Here is a 15408-nt window from a genome sequence, read left to right as displayed (position 1 = left end):
ACTCAAGTACTATAGTTTTCTGGGATTTCCCCCTCATTCTCCAAGTGCAGGCTTTATAATTCTGATTCATTTGATTTCTGATTAATCTCAATATTCCTTTTCACTGCAAACCTGACAGAAAAAGCTGTGCTATATTATTATTTTTGTTATTACTGCTATTCATCATTTCCTGAGCACCCACAGTGCCCTTAGGACTATAAGAGATATAAAGATATGGTGGCAATTGAAGACAGAAAAGTAGAAACTAAATACTACAAATGAGAGGGTGATTACATTTCAGAGAGGTAAAGTTCTCAGTGTGCATGTGCTTGCTTTTTCTATTTCAATATTATGATTCTTGTTTCACTCATTTTCCTGAAGAAAAAAAAAGAAGAATACTACAGAATAAGCAAGACATTTTTAGTTCAAACCATAAAGCTGGTTCTCCAAGATAATAGGGAAAATATCACTGTTTTTGGAGAGAGTTTGGATGGAATGATGGGCTGTTTTTTCCCCCTTCCCAGTGAAATACACAAAATGCAAGAAATGCAGCTTTTGATGGAAGTTTAAAGCATGGAATTTGTTTATATTCCAGCTATTTCTCATATTTTCCTGTTAATTTATTCAATAATAGGATAGATATTTAACCGGTTTTCTATTGTTGGATTAAAGACATTATTCAAGAAAAAATGGAATTTTTATCCAGAATAAGAATAATTCAGTATGTGGTTAATCCTATTTTTAGGAAGCTTTTAAACGACATTGAGACATGGGTTATCTTCAATATTTTAATCATGTGCAATTTATCACAATCCACAGGAAAGTTTATGATAATACTAGGTAATAATATAATATATAAACAGTATATATTTGTGTATTATATTATGTGTAAGTATATATAAACACACACATTTGTATTATGAACATATGGATATATATGCACACATATATATTACATTTTAATTAAAATTACAAATAATTTGGTTATTTTATGAAAGACTCTGGATTCAGGAGAGTGACTTAGAAAATATACTCATTAATATCTTATTATTTTCTTATGTACATAAGACATGGATATGGTCAAAAGAAGTGAACTAAAAGGAACTATTTATTTTGGATGTATAACGATTAACAACATCCATATTGCCTCTTTAGTTGTCAGAGACAAATACATGGACTCAAATGAGTATGCAGCTTAGAAACATTTGATCTTGTTTAAATATTACTCCAAATTCCTCATTACAAGTAAAGTATATGAGTAATTTCAAAGTTTTCTCTCCAAAAGGACACGCAGCAGAAATTGAGTTTGCCATGTAATTTATTCTGATTGCAATTTTAAAAAAGGTCCTAAACCCATGTCTTTAATTTTTCAATTCCACTGCTTCTTTGGTGACTAATAATGCTAATTATTTTAGCAACTTGAATCTTTCATTCCGAGGCCACTTTTAAAAATATTTTAAATACGTTATTTTGTGTCCATCAGTTTATGTTCTGCCTCAATAACCCTATGAAGAAGGAAGGGCAGGTATCCTTGCTATTTTCAAAAGCTGGCAGCTGCATAATTTGTCTAAAGGTCCACAGCTAGCAGTTCAAGAACTACAATCACTTCTCTTGACAGGAATTAGGGGCTTTCCAGTCTCTCTCTCTGTAGGTGGGAATATTGCCTGTGAGATTAAGAGAAAATTAAAAATTTAAATATTGGGATAGAAGTTAATCAGACTCAGTAATCATTCCAGAATAGGAAATTTGGGGAGAAAGTAAAGTCATTAAAATTGAGGAAATCCTTCCTTTTTACCCCACAGAACCTCAATAGATATTTGAGGTTTTTCCATAGAGTTCTGAGAAAAGAATTTCTATTATCGTTCCAGAATTACTGGAGTCAGAGGCCAAAGGGATCCCCAGGCTGAATTTCACACTCACTGAGAAATCACATTACTCACTGGATTTTTTTGCTCTTCTGTGCAGGCAATTCCAGACCACTAATCCAACCAAGCCAGATTCAAACACTCGAGAATGCAGGCATACTGCTGGGTTAATACATCCTTACCTCTTGAAATCAAGCAGATTCTGGACAAAGGAAATTGGCATCATGAAAAGGAACAGAGGCGGGTCCTACTCTGCCAAATATGCCCACCATATCCCTCGTTTGGAATCAATTTGTAGCCTCTGGTATGGAGCCATAATTACACTGTATTGACTCCAGGGCATTTCAAGAAAGCTGAAAATACGGTAAGAAAAAACAGGATGTCATATATGTATTTATGCTTGCATTTATGTACATATAAACATGTATATACACATAAAGTACATGCGTATACTCATGTTTACATATAAGCACATTATATATAGAGAGAGAGAAGTACATGTATATATGTCTGTATGAGTGGCTGCAATCTTTAAAATATCAATCAGAAAAGTATGTTACACAGTATAGAAGAGCTTGGGGGTCAGACAAAAAAATGAATGTGGCAAAACAAACAAACACCTTTCAGCAGAAGGCATTAAGTAGGTATATGACTTTGTTCCTGTCACTTTATCTTATAAAGTCTCAGTTTCTTCATCTGTGAAGTGAGAGAATTGGACTAAACTTCCCCTAAAATCCCTCCCTTTTCTAAATCTATCATCTATTATTTGTTAAATGTAAATTATAATCTCAGTCCTACTTACCTCACAAGGGATACAGTGAGGACCCAAGGAAATAATCTTTATAAAGGATAGAAGAACTATACAATTTTAATCCAATGTTGCCATTTTCATATTATCGTATCAATTTTAAATCATCTACCTTTAGGAGCATCTGTCTCTAACAAAAGAAAAATGGGAATAACAAAATAAATGCTAGGAATTGCTTTATTTCTCAGTTTTATTTTCTTAATGCTTCTTAATGAGGAAGTAGCACAAATGTGCACTGAGTAATAGCAAGCGCTAAATGAATTATTTGACTTTATTTCCATTAGATAGTATTTGACTTCTTTCAGTAATAGGCGATAAATTCTGACATTTATATGGCACTTTAAAGTACAAAGCACATTTTTGTACATTATCTTATGGCTATCCATGTCAACCTTATGAGCAAAGAGTTAAAGATAATATCCCCATTTTGCAGAAGAAGCAACTGAAACTCCAGGAGCTTGTGACTTGGGCAGTGAAACAGATATGACATAAATCCAGCTCTATCCACTATGTGATACAGTCTCTAGATGAGTTGAGAAGGAAGTATTAAGAATTATAATCTAGTGGGTCTCACTTGTATGTCAACTAGGTAATGAAATATCTCTCCAAGAGATGAGATCACTAAATACTTAACACTAAAGGATGTGTTTATCCTATTTTTTCTCTCTCATTAGAATGTATATTCCTTATGAGTAGGGATGACATTTTCTTTTACTTATATGCCCAGTGTCTGGCGTATCCCTGGAAAATAGTAAAGGTTTAATTCTTATTGATTCAATAATTAGTTCTGATGAACTACCACTATTTGTTTAAACTACTAGTATTGTAGCAGTAGATGTTGGCATTTTTTATACTTTCTCTTGAGGTAGCCAGAAAGTCATAAACTAGAGAAGGGAAGCAGTGGCTGACTATCATCTATTGATTCATATCTATATGTTGCTCAGCTTCATTAAATATGGATTAGCTGAACACCAAAATGATGAACATACATGTGTTGCTTTCGTCTTCATTAAAGAGTTGGACCAGCATCTGATTTCATCTCATTGTGGACCTCAAGATGGTCTCTTAGTGGTGTGGAAAGGAAATAAGACTGACAGTTTGTGGGGGAAGGGTCCAACTGGGAGTGGCAGTTGGGTCTTGTGACTAGCACTTCCTTCCTGCCTGGAGTGGCAATTGGGTCTTGTGACTAGCACTTCCTGCCTGTGGGGGGAGGGGTAAAGAGGGGGAATTTGCTTCCTGGGGTTGGAGGAGAGAGGAGCTTGTTCAGCCCAGTCTGGAGTGGCATGCTCTTCTTGGTTCAGCCCAAAGACACAGGCTTCTAAAGGTTAGAATTGTTCTTGTTTGCTTTCTGTGTACTGCTAAGAGTCTGAATTAGAACGAGAGTAGAAAGTAGACGGGAGTGGGACAAACTCTGCCAGCCTCTGGGGCCTGGCCTCAGGTCTGAAACTGAGAAAAACTCCAATCCCAACTAGTTATTAAACTTTATATTATTTAAATTCGCAGTCAGATAAGTGGACTCTCTTTTCTGGTCATAGAGGGAGCTGAACTTCAGTTTCAGTCATTCAAAGACAAATTGTCCTTATTGGACCCCTGCTGTTTCCTCTCAGCAGGAGGCATCTCCCTCCCTTGCCTCACCAGGCAGTGTTCCCTCTCTCCCTTCTCTCCTCCATACCCCATACCAACCACCCATTATTCCCCATTTATCCCCATTTTCCCCAATCCTATTTCCTTTCCCAATAAATATTACAGTGGTGAAATGAAAAGGAATGCCAAATCTGTTGTCCCTCAACCTAATTATTTCTCTTCACTTCAGAACCTGCCTTTAGTATATCTACTCTCTCTAACCTGAAGAGTTTTGCAATGGCCGTATGTAATATCTGATTCATGCATTTTTAAGCGTGTTTCACAAGGGTCCACACCATTAAATTTTTTTTCACCATGACAACTGTGGGTTGAGGATCATTGGATGGTTACCAAAAAGAGACTTTCCTTCACTAATGCTGACTACCTTTCAGAAGTAATGTAGAAGGTATGATTAAGAACATCTGCAGCTAAGAAAGACAGTCATGGAACAAAGGAGTGTGTATGGTGAGAGGGATGGATAGAGCAGATGAATAGAGAAAGCACTCGCCTGGAAGCCAGGACAGACTCAAAGCCCTCATGAATGGTCTTCAGCCTAATAGACACATGGAAAAGCAACACAGAATGAGAAATTGTGATCAGGTAACAGTATTTGAGTATCTCTGCTACAGGCTCACAGTACCAGTACATGCATTCTCACTTCATCTTCCTTTCTGAGAATCCTCAGATATTTATTCAAGGCTAAACTCTGGTAGCACAGGCTTCCAGAAGCCTTTCCTGATTCCCCATGATATTCATGCTATCTGGATGCTCAAATTGTGTGATATTTACTAGTGTTTATATACCTTCACCTATGTTTGCATGGCGAAATGGAAGCTCCTCCAAAGCGTGTCATTAATGTATATTATATCCATATGTCTAGTAGGCACAGTCATTTCTTCTTAAATGTTTGTTGCATTGAATTAAAAATTAAATTGGTGGTAAGGAGCAGTCTTACATTTCTCTATATGAAGAGTTGCAATAGTGTAATTACCTAATTCTTTTGCTATTTATCATGTTAAATATTTTTAATAGATTATCTTCCTAGGGAAGTGAATGGGGAACTTTTCTCAGAGTTAGGATGATTTGTGTATCATTAGTCTTCTGTGTGTGTGTGTGTGTGTGTGTGTGCCTCTTTCTCTGTTTTTATTTGTACATATAATTCAATTAGAATCTATTTTATAATATATATATATTATATATTACATATAATATATAATAATAAATCAACTAGAATGCATAAATATGCACCTACCTACCAATCTATTTATCTATCTAGCTACCTATATTTCCCTGTGTCTCTATCTTCCTGTCTCAGTTTTTCTTTCTGTATCTCAAGGACGAATTACCTTAAGCAAGTCATTTAACCTATCAGTGCCTCAGGTAACTATCTAAGAATACAAAGTACAGAAAAGCTTCCAAACTGTCTTAATAAGGGGAGCTTCCTATAGCAATGTAATCTTAGTTACACGCGAACACCCACACAAGCAAAAACTGCAGTGAGGAGTCCAAGGAAAAACCTTTTCTGTTTCCAAATGATCCAAAGCTCTTCTGGGTCATAAATAGCCACACTACTGGGGCTAAATTACCAAAAAGACTTTAGGTTGTTCTGTGTTATATCTGAGCAGTATAACATGGAGGTCACCACAGGCAAGTGAATTACAACATTATGGCATTTCCCTCATGAATCTTGTATACCTTCATCACTTATTACTAGAGACTACAAAAGCTAAAGAAGGCCAATGTATAGTCAACTATAATGATCCAAAAGTTGGATAAACTTCAACCAGAAGCCTGATTTTTTTTTTAATTAAGAATCTAAAATACGAAAAGAGAAAAATTAAGAAATAAAATGAAATAAATAAAGAAGTTAGGGTTCATTTTGTGATGAATCACCCAGAGATTTACAAAACTTGTCCCTTCCCCCAATCTATAGGCAATTGGCATAAAAAAGTACTTTTATGGATCTTCACAAAGCACTTTTTAGAAGTTCAGATAAAAGTAACATTTAAAAATTATTCAGCAATAAACAAACAAGAGAAGAGACAGAGCTTACTAAATGCAAGATACTGTTCAACTAAGACTGCTTCCAGTTATGAATCTGATCTTTAACCTTCAAGGTACCTTCTATTTCTAAATGCATGTGTATACTTATGAATTATTTAATTTCAAAGAAACATTTACATATACAATATGTCCTTTCATATCATGAGCGCTGTGAATATGGCGTAAAATGGGTATGTTTCACATACAGTTATTGTAAGTTTCAAATGAGATAATATATGTGAAAGCATTTTGAAAACTGTAATGCATGCTACAACTGTGAGTTATTATTTTGAAATGATTGTTTTCAGTTCTATCCTGTGGAGTGACATAAAATAACTCAATCCCTCTTCCTCATAAAAGCCCTTCAAATACTTGAGGATGGCTCTCATGTCTCCCCTAAGTCTTCTTCTCTCCAGTTAATAAGGATTCTTCTTCAGTATTTTATTTTTAAACTTTAAATGCTTACTATTTGGATTACTAAAAGTTTTATTGACTAATAGAAATTTCCCACAGTTTGCTGGTCCAATTCATGAGTTAGAAAACATTAAGCCAGGATTTGAGAGAGGAAAGGGGGGCAGCTTCATGGTTTGCTCAGGTGGCTGAGAGCCAGGCTTAGAATCAGGAGGTCCTAGGTTCAAATATGACCTCTGACACTTCTTTAACTGTATGACCATGGGGAAGTTACTTGACCTTCATCACCTAGCCCCTACTGCTCTTCTGCCTTGGAACCAATATACACATATTAATTCTAAGATGGTAGATAAAGGTTTAAAAAAGAACGAAAAGAAAGTATTAAATCAACTTGTCAAAGCCTACGTTGCTCGTTATCAGAATAGGCAGACCAAGAATCCAAGTTTCTAGAGCTATTATCCATTACTCCTTATGTCTCAGAGATTGTGCTGCTATTCATAGAATAATATTTATTAATAATGAAAAGCATGAATGATAATTACATTATGAGTTATTAAAGTATTTTTGTTTCTGTTGTTCAATCATTGAGGTATGACTAATTCTTATGAGTCCATGAACCATAATTTTCCAAAAGTTTTCTTCTCAAAGACAGTAGAGTGCTTGTCATTTACTTCTCTGGTGGAATGAGTAAATCCTCTTTGTCAGGTAATAAGAGGTTAAGTGACTTTTCCAGGGTCATATGGCTAGGAAATGTTGGAAACTGTATTTGGACTCAGGTCTTCCAACTCCAGGCTCAGTGCTCTAACCAATACGAAATTGTAGTCTTTAAAACATAATAACAAATTTTTGGTTCAGTTGTTTCAGTTTTATACAAATCAAGAAAGTGTCTGAGGCCAGACTTGAACTCACCAAGATGAGTCTTCCTGACTCCTGGGCTGTACTCCATCTCTGACCACCTAATTACCTAGGTACTATTATTACCCTAATTTTATAGCTGAGAAAACCGAGGCAGAGAGAAGTTCTACTAAGTGTCTGGGGCTATATTTGAATACATTTTTTCCCCAGACTCCAAATCAGGAGCTCTGTCCATTGTGCTACCTCCCTGTAGGCAACTCTGAGACCATCAATTGCATAGCAGTTACCTGTGTATTGGCAAAAATTTTCTTCACTTGATAGTTTCCTAAACCAGAAATAAGCAAGCTGTAGTCCTCAAGTCAAATCTAGCCCATTTCCTCTTTCCATGTGGCTTTCAAGACACACACACACACATAAACATAAATCCATATAACTATATATATATATACACAGCTCTGTGTGTATATGTATGTATACATGTAGCTATGAATATGCATATGTATACATGTGCACATATATGTGTACGTGTATTGACATGTATGTATATTCCTTTTAAAAGATTAAATCTCAAAAGATGGATCATATTTTGACATGAAAATTATGTGAAATTCAAATTTCTCCATTCATAAATTAATTTCTCCATTCACCCATTAAAGTAACATCTGTCACTACTTTTGTGCAGTAGCGTTAGGGAGCTACAACAGAAACCATCCACAGTACTCTTTTCATATCATCCTACTGTTCTGCACACTATGAATTGCAGTGATTTAATTAGAAATCAACAGTGCTCTGAATATGAAGGTATCACTCTACCATGACATTTTATTTTGATTTATTATTTTATTCCTAACACACACTCACTGTCAGAACAAAACAAAATTGAAGTTAGACATCAAGCTTTTAAGGAACAATAGAGGGTGGAGTAATTTTTATCCAATTATATGGCACATCATTTTGTTTATTTTTTAAATTTCACCAATCAAAATTGTTGAAATTTGTGTTATCATTTGTTATTTAAGTATTTATATGATATCTTAGATTTTGCTTCTTGATCTTGAATGCCAAAAAGTATTTACTGACTCTTTACTGGAAAAACATGCCTTCTCTTACCCCCTTCTCCTGAACCAGTGAGATCTCAGGTCCAGATGCTATCCCTATATCTTCCAAAAGAAAGCATTATTTTTATCTAATATAAGTGGAATATAGTTGCTCAAATACATATAACTAGCAGAAATGATCTTCTTCTTACAAATAGAGACAGTTTCCATGTTAGAATATTGAAGTTGTACTTGCTTAGGTAGCACATATACTAGAATATTGAAGTTCAATCCTTGTTTGCCAAACTGCTTCATGTAATGCATGATCTCCATCTATAACAGTATATATATATATATATATATATATATATATATATATATATATATATATATATAAACGCACTATTTCATACCATCAATGAAGCAAAGAGTGTTCTTCTTGTGGTTGTCTGTACTTATTTACTTCATTCTTAAATGTACCATTGGTCCCATGCCAAATATGTAACTAATGTTTTAGGTGGATATAACATGAGGTCAATTAAATATTGCAATTTTCAATGTCTCAGGTTAAGAGAGAAAAATAAGAAATATAGCACTTACAATTCCCCATTGCATTTGAATAAATCACCTGTTGACACAAAGCTGGCCAACAGTACCAGAACTGTCTAATGATTGATGTTGGTCCTACAGAAGCAGCATGCTTCATGATTACTATATCTGTGACTTATTGTATTGGTTCTCTAATTTTTGGTTCTCTAGGACATATTTGAAAGATAACCTACAAAAAATACAGTAAAATGTGCCATGGAAGCCCACTAAAAATACTTCAGAGATATCTTTTACTTCCATCCTTCCCACCCTCCACATCAATGAAATTATATTCCATCAGAGATCATTTCTACACAACCAAAGCAGAGAACACCTTATTGTTTTAATTTCATTCTTTAAAACTAGCCATCATTTTTTTTCTTCCATCATGTTTTGTATGTCTGAAAACATCTCCTGGTTGTTGTTTTGTTAACAATGAACAGTTTTAAATGGGTATTTTAAGTCAATGGATACTCATTATGACATGGAATTAAAAAAATATTTCCTTATGTTTTCTTCTTTGAAATTGAATATTAAATTGATACCCTTTCATTTGATACCACCCATTCCCTCAAATGTATTTCTCCTTTCATTTGACCAAAGCTTATAATTGTTAATAAAAAAAGAGAATGAGAATGTCTACTGCCTCAGGAAGAGAGGAGGATGAGGAAGGGTGCGAGAAAATTTGGAATACAAAATTTTAGGGGAAAAATGTCATATGTAATTAAAATAAAGTTTATTTTAAAAGTGAATAAAGAGAGGGGGAAATGGAGCTGCAAGAAAACAAATCAAAATACATAATTTCTTTTCTTGGGGATGGGATTGGAGGCAGAAGAAAAAAGCATATATCTAGGGTTTTGATGGTGGTGTTATTCTTTCCATTGACCCTCCTATTATCCTTGAATAGATTGATTTTCGCCTGCTACTTATTTCCCTTTGCATCAGTTCCTATAAGTCTTCTCACTGTTTTCTGAACTTTTTATAACAATTATTTTAATGTCCATATTTAATATAATTATTGTATCTCAAATGTTTGCATTCAATTAGATTTTCAAAGAAAGTTCTCTTAGTTCACTTTTCAATTCATTGATTCCTTTTCAGTATATCTGAATTGTGTTGGGGATTATTTTTAAATTTTTAAGAGCATGAATTTTTATTTGAAATCTAATGATGGAGGGTATTACTTCATTCATCAAAAACATATCAAAAGGGGCATTTAAGGGACTTTATGATGCTTCTTTGATGGTACACAATTTGAAATGAACACACTAAATTGTCAACCCTATTAGAAAAAACTCTAATGTGTGAGATCTGTGTGTAGTAGGTTAGCTTTGGTTGTTTGTTTTATGTCACTATGTCATCAAACCCTGAATTAATGAGCTGTGTACAGTTACACTAACCACAGAAAGACAAATGTCTAGTGTGCCAAAGTGGCTTCAACTTCTCCAGGAGTAAAAGAATTTTCTGAATGCTTTATTTAAAAATAAACAGATAGTTGAAAGAGAGCAGCCTCATTTAATACTTCTTCAAAGACCAATAGAAATCTATTTCCCCTTTCCCATCTCTGCTTTTCAAAAAAGAGGTAGTAAAAGGGCATTGCTCAGGGGAGTAGGGCAGAGGGGGGGGGGAGAGGAAGGGGAAAGAGAGAGAGAGAGAGAGAGAGAGAGAGAGAGAGAGAGAGAGAGAGAGAGAGAGAGAGAGAGAGAGAGAGAGAGAGAGAGAGAGAGAGAGAGAGAGAGAGAGAGAGAGAGAGAGAGAGGGAGGGAGAGAGAGAGAGGGAGAGAGATGCAACTTTTCGATAGGAAGTTTAAATTGCTTACATGTAACCCAGAGCCATTCAGAGTTTTACAATAAAGTAGATTTGGTATCTGCTGAATACTTGTGTGGTACATGAAGAGAAGGCCTCTTCAGAGTCTATTCACCTTTACATCTGTTGATATGCCATGGCCTTGAAGTCTCCAGAGTCTATGTATACCTCTCTTTCTTTCTTTCTTTCTTTTTTTTGTGCGTGTCTGTGTTTGGATCATTGCCTGTTTACTATAGAGCTCATGCACCATAAAGAGAATCAGGGCCTGAGATGTTTTATCTCTTGTCAGAGCTTGCTTCAATTAAATTAATGGATCCATTCAGCTCTCTCTTTCCCCCTTTCAGCTGCATCACTGCCGAATACATTAAAAAGATCTTAAGTCTCAAGATGGTACATCATGGCATTAGTCAGGGCACTCATTTCCCCCTGTCTTCTTTTTCTGTAAATCAAATAATTAATGAGATCTCCACCTCAATGAAGCACTTCATCAATATTTTGTAGCAATGGGGAAAGAAAAAAAGGTAAACTCTCTTTGCTTACAGCAGAGCTTTTATCTCCATCTGAGCAGGATTTTTGTGGGCAAATGTTGTAATTCTGAAATGACAAAATATTGACCAGATCTTTTCTTAATCCTTGAGAAGGATGACTTAAAGTTTCCTATACTCTTCACTAGGGAGGTAAATGACAGGTTTGTCACCACATGGTGGACAACAAGTATTGAAAATTTAAGTCTTATATGAGAACCAGGATTAAGCTAGTTTGGTAAACTCTTTGTATTCATGGAGAATTGCATAATATTTCCACGATAATAAGTTTTTAAAACTTTTGAGATGGTTTTGTCTTAAAGGGATAAATTTGTTTGGCTAAGAATTCCCAATTTATTTATCTTAAATGATGAAATATTTTTATCTTTTATCTGTGGCAGAGTTGGCACCAGGAAAGAAGATGCAGGATGCTAATATAGAGAAAAGCCTAGTTTGGGAATATAAAAGCTCTTAAAATAAGCTTATATGGTCTATTAGGGTCTGGAAATGACAATATCCTTCATTAAACAATCACAAATGTAACCTTTGATGTAAATTATTTTCATGTTGAGAGATGGCTATATTTGCATTTTGATATGTTAGTTTTCTGTGGCTGAAGTATGTTCTGAATCACCGGCAATAATAAAAGATAAATGGGCCCTAATTAAAATGGTAAAACATTTATTATTTTTGGTTAAATAAGCTATGACAAAATTGGAAAAAACATAACGCACATGCTCAATTATGAGTAATCTAAAGAATTTTCAGTTTAATTTTAAAACTAATGCTGTCTGTACCTCTACCTCAGTTTATTTGAAGTTGAGAGTAAAATGAATTCACTGTTGAATGATGAGAAACACTTGCTCTTCTAATCAACCATTAAAAAGTATACACTAAATTATTTAAAGGTAACTTGTTAGAAGGTTGGATTTAAAAATAGGGAGATCCCTGACATTTGCTAGCTCTCTCATTCTTGGGAAATCAGTAAAGCTTTTTTATGCCTCCTAATACTATCTAGAAATTATCTCGTCTATCACAGCCCAGTTGCTATAAATATTGGGAGATGGAGTTCTCATTCTGATAAATTTGCAAAATTTGTATATACTTGTAATGTTAAATACTCATATTAAATAAGGTAAGGTGCCACAAAAATAGGAATAGAGTGGCCATGAAGAAGTTATTTTATATCCTACTTGAATTTTGTATAAGATCAAATTAAAAATAACAGTTTATAGATGAGTCTTTGCAAATTTTGAAGATAATAGAGTCCTTTAATCTTCAGTTGTCCAAACAGGAATTCACTTTCCCAAAGCAGCTCCTACAAAATCAGCCTGATCACTATTATACAGTTATATTGCCTTCTATTATAAATTTAAAATTAGAATTTATGGATTTTATTTACATTAATTTTTTAATATTTCTGATCACTGACTTTCTAATATATCCCCATAAAATAAAATGGAACTGCTTTTCATGAAGAAACTGTTGGATTTCCTGCATGTTTGCTGGCCAAGTTGTTCTTCATCTCTATGGTAAAGAATCCTTCCATTAAATTTCATATAAAAGCTTATAGTATGATATTTACTTTGGATATGGCTCTAAAGTTAAGATAGTCACCATTTTTCACCTCTGGGAAGAGGAAAACTATATACAAATAAGGAATACTAGATGAGAAGAAATAAGACAGTAGCCATGGAAGTCGCTTCTCCATATTATTGATATTCATTTTATATAGTAACATTATGAAATCATTGAATGTTTGTGATTGAATTCTCAGTGCCAATCATCATCCTATCCATAGTCTAAATGGAGATTTGGCTCTTTGAAGAATAATTTTAAAATAGTTAAGAGCAAGTAATTTATTTAGAATAGATAAATTGTGAAGTCTTTTGCAAGGTGAAATTCTATGATTTTTACTATGCCACTGCATCTTAACAGAAAAAGAGATGTAAAAGTTTTATAACTCTTGAATCTATAAATAAAACGACAGCTTTGTTTTCTCTTTAAATTGGAAATTTAAGGAATCCTTACAATGCAATACACCTGTTGATTTAGGTCCTTTTTACATAATATCACTTTCTTAATTGAAAACCATCAGATACATTTTGTAACTTGCCTTATCCATCAAAATCACATGCTTGGTACATTAAAAAACATGAAATGTTAAGAGAGAGAGTAAAGTGTGTGTGTGTGTGTGTGAGAGAGAGAGAGAGAGAGAGAGAGAGAGAGAGAGAGAGAGAGAGAGAGAGAGAGGGTACTATTTAATAGTACTTTTTAATCACTATTAGTTAGTACTATTTAATCACTGACAGGTAGTAAATTTAATTTTTTTCTATACAAAGCATTGGCCACTTTTCCAAATCTATTTTGGAGAATTGAAATTGAAATTGAAAATATAGACCCTGCCATTGGAAAATGTACAAGCTAATTTATGAATCAGTAAATCAATGAGTATACCTTCCCACCTCTCACCTACACTAACTGATAGGAATGAGGAAGCTAAAATAATGCAAAAGAAAACCAATGAAATATGAATAAATGGAACCTATCTTGGTGTGAATCCAGTGCCTATCTAGAACAGCACCTGTCACCTATTATAACAGCTAGTCTCTCTATTGTGACTAAAGGTAAGAATAGATTTTTTTTTTAACAAATACTATCTCATTTAACCTCACAGTAATTCTCGGATGTATATGATCTTATTATCACTATTTTGCAAATTAAGAAACTGAAGCAGAGATTAAGTGACTTAAACAGGGCTATACTACTAACAAGTATTTGAGACTGACTTCGTACTCAAGTCTTCATGACTTCACACCCAGCACTGGCACCTAAATAGTGCAGTAGATTAGTGTTGGGTCCAAAGTCAGGAACATATGAGTTAAACTCCACCTATGAACACTTAATAGTTTAGTGATACTAGACAAGTTAAAAACCTCTGAAGTCTTATTTCCTCAGCTGTGAAAACAGGGATAATAATAACATCTTGCAGGGTTTTTGTTTCCTTCAGAATTAGATGGGATGATATCTGTAAAGTACATAGAATAGAGCCTGACACTAACTATTTAATAAATGGTCATTCACTTCTCTTACTTTCCCCTAAACACTGTACAATGTATTTGACTTCTAAAAATGTAGGTGCTTTGACTGATTGGCTAATTGATTATTTGGTGGAAAGAACTGAGTCAGGAAATGGTTTTTATATATCTTAGCTCTGCCACTAAGTGACTATTTGACCTTAGACAATTCTTTGCTATAGCCACTTGACACTCAGTTTGTGTAGTAAATGATAGACATTGAAGAGATGCTGTTCATTCAACAAATATTTATTATCCATCATAACCCTTGGCTATGTTGAGAGGGAGATATAAAATTTAGATAGTATTAGTCAAAGTTTCCTAATATTTTGAAACTTCTAAGTAGGAGATGAGATATAAGGACAGACATGTATAACAAGTACGTGATGAATGTTTTAGGGAAATGAAAAACACTTTAAATTTTACTCTATTGGTGATGGGGAACCAGTGAACATTTTTGAGCAGAAATCTACTATGGCCAGAAAGATGAGCGAGGTGAGAAAAACAATGGAAGGGTAAGGACCATCATAAAAGGTTATTGAATCATTGAGTCAAGGAGTCCTGAAGGCATTTAGTGAGTTGGTGACAGTTGAAGGGGGAGAGGAGGGGAAGGTATAAGAGATGTTGCAGCTGTAGCATTTGTGAGCTCTCTAGCATTAGCATCCTAACTTCCAGTATGACTGATGAGCCAGGTTCCAAAAGCTGGACTACTAGATATAATCCTGAGCTATCATGGGTGACACCTAACTCAGTTACTCCAATAATTTCTTATTAAAATAAAAAAATATATT

At 34.3% G+C, this 15408-nt stretch overlaps 1 long non-coding RNA gene across 2 annotated transcripts; it reads right to left on the bottom strand.

The window, feature by feature from the left end:
• Positions 1 to 973: 973 nt before the first annotated feature.
• LOC103095231 (uncharacterized) lies at positions 974 to 3766 on the bottom strand. 2 transcript variants are annotated; one of them, XR_463714.2, is made up of 4 exons: positions 3642 to 3766; positions 2647 to 2782; positions 2027 to 2197; positions 974 to 1643 (listed from the first exon to the last, which is right to left on the bottom strand). It is a non-coding gene; the product is annotated as an uncharacterized LOC103095231 (long non-coding RNA). The 2 variants fall into 2 exon arrangements; XR_008917227.1 differs by lacking the exon at positions 2647 to 2782 and having other exon boundaries at positions 3642 to 3763.
• Positions 3767 to 15408: the final 11642 nt, after the last annotated feature.

The sequence above is a fragment of the Monodelphis domestica genome, chromosome 3, assembly GCF_027887165.1.
Source record: "Monodelphis domestica isolate mMonDom1 chromosome 3, mMonDom1.pri, whole genome shotgun sequence".
NCBI lineage: Eukaryota > Metazoa > Chordata > Mammalia > Didelphimorphia > Didelphidae > Monodelphis > Monodelphis domestica.
This window is presented reverse-complemented; position numbering and strand designations above follow the sequence as displayed.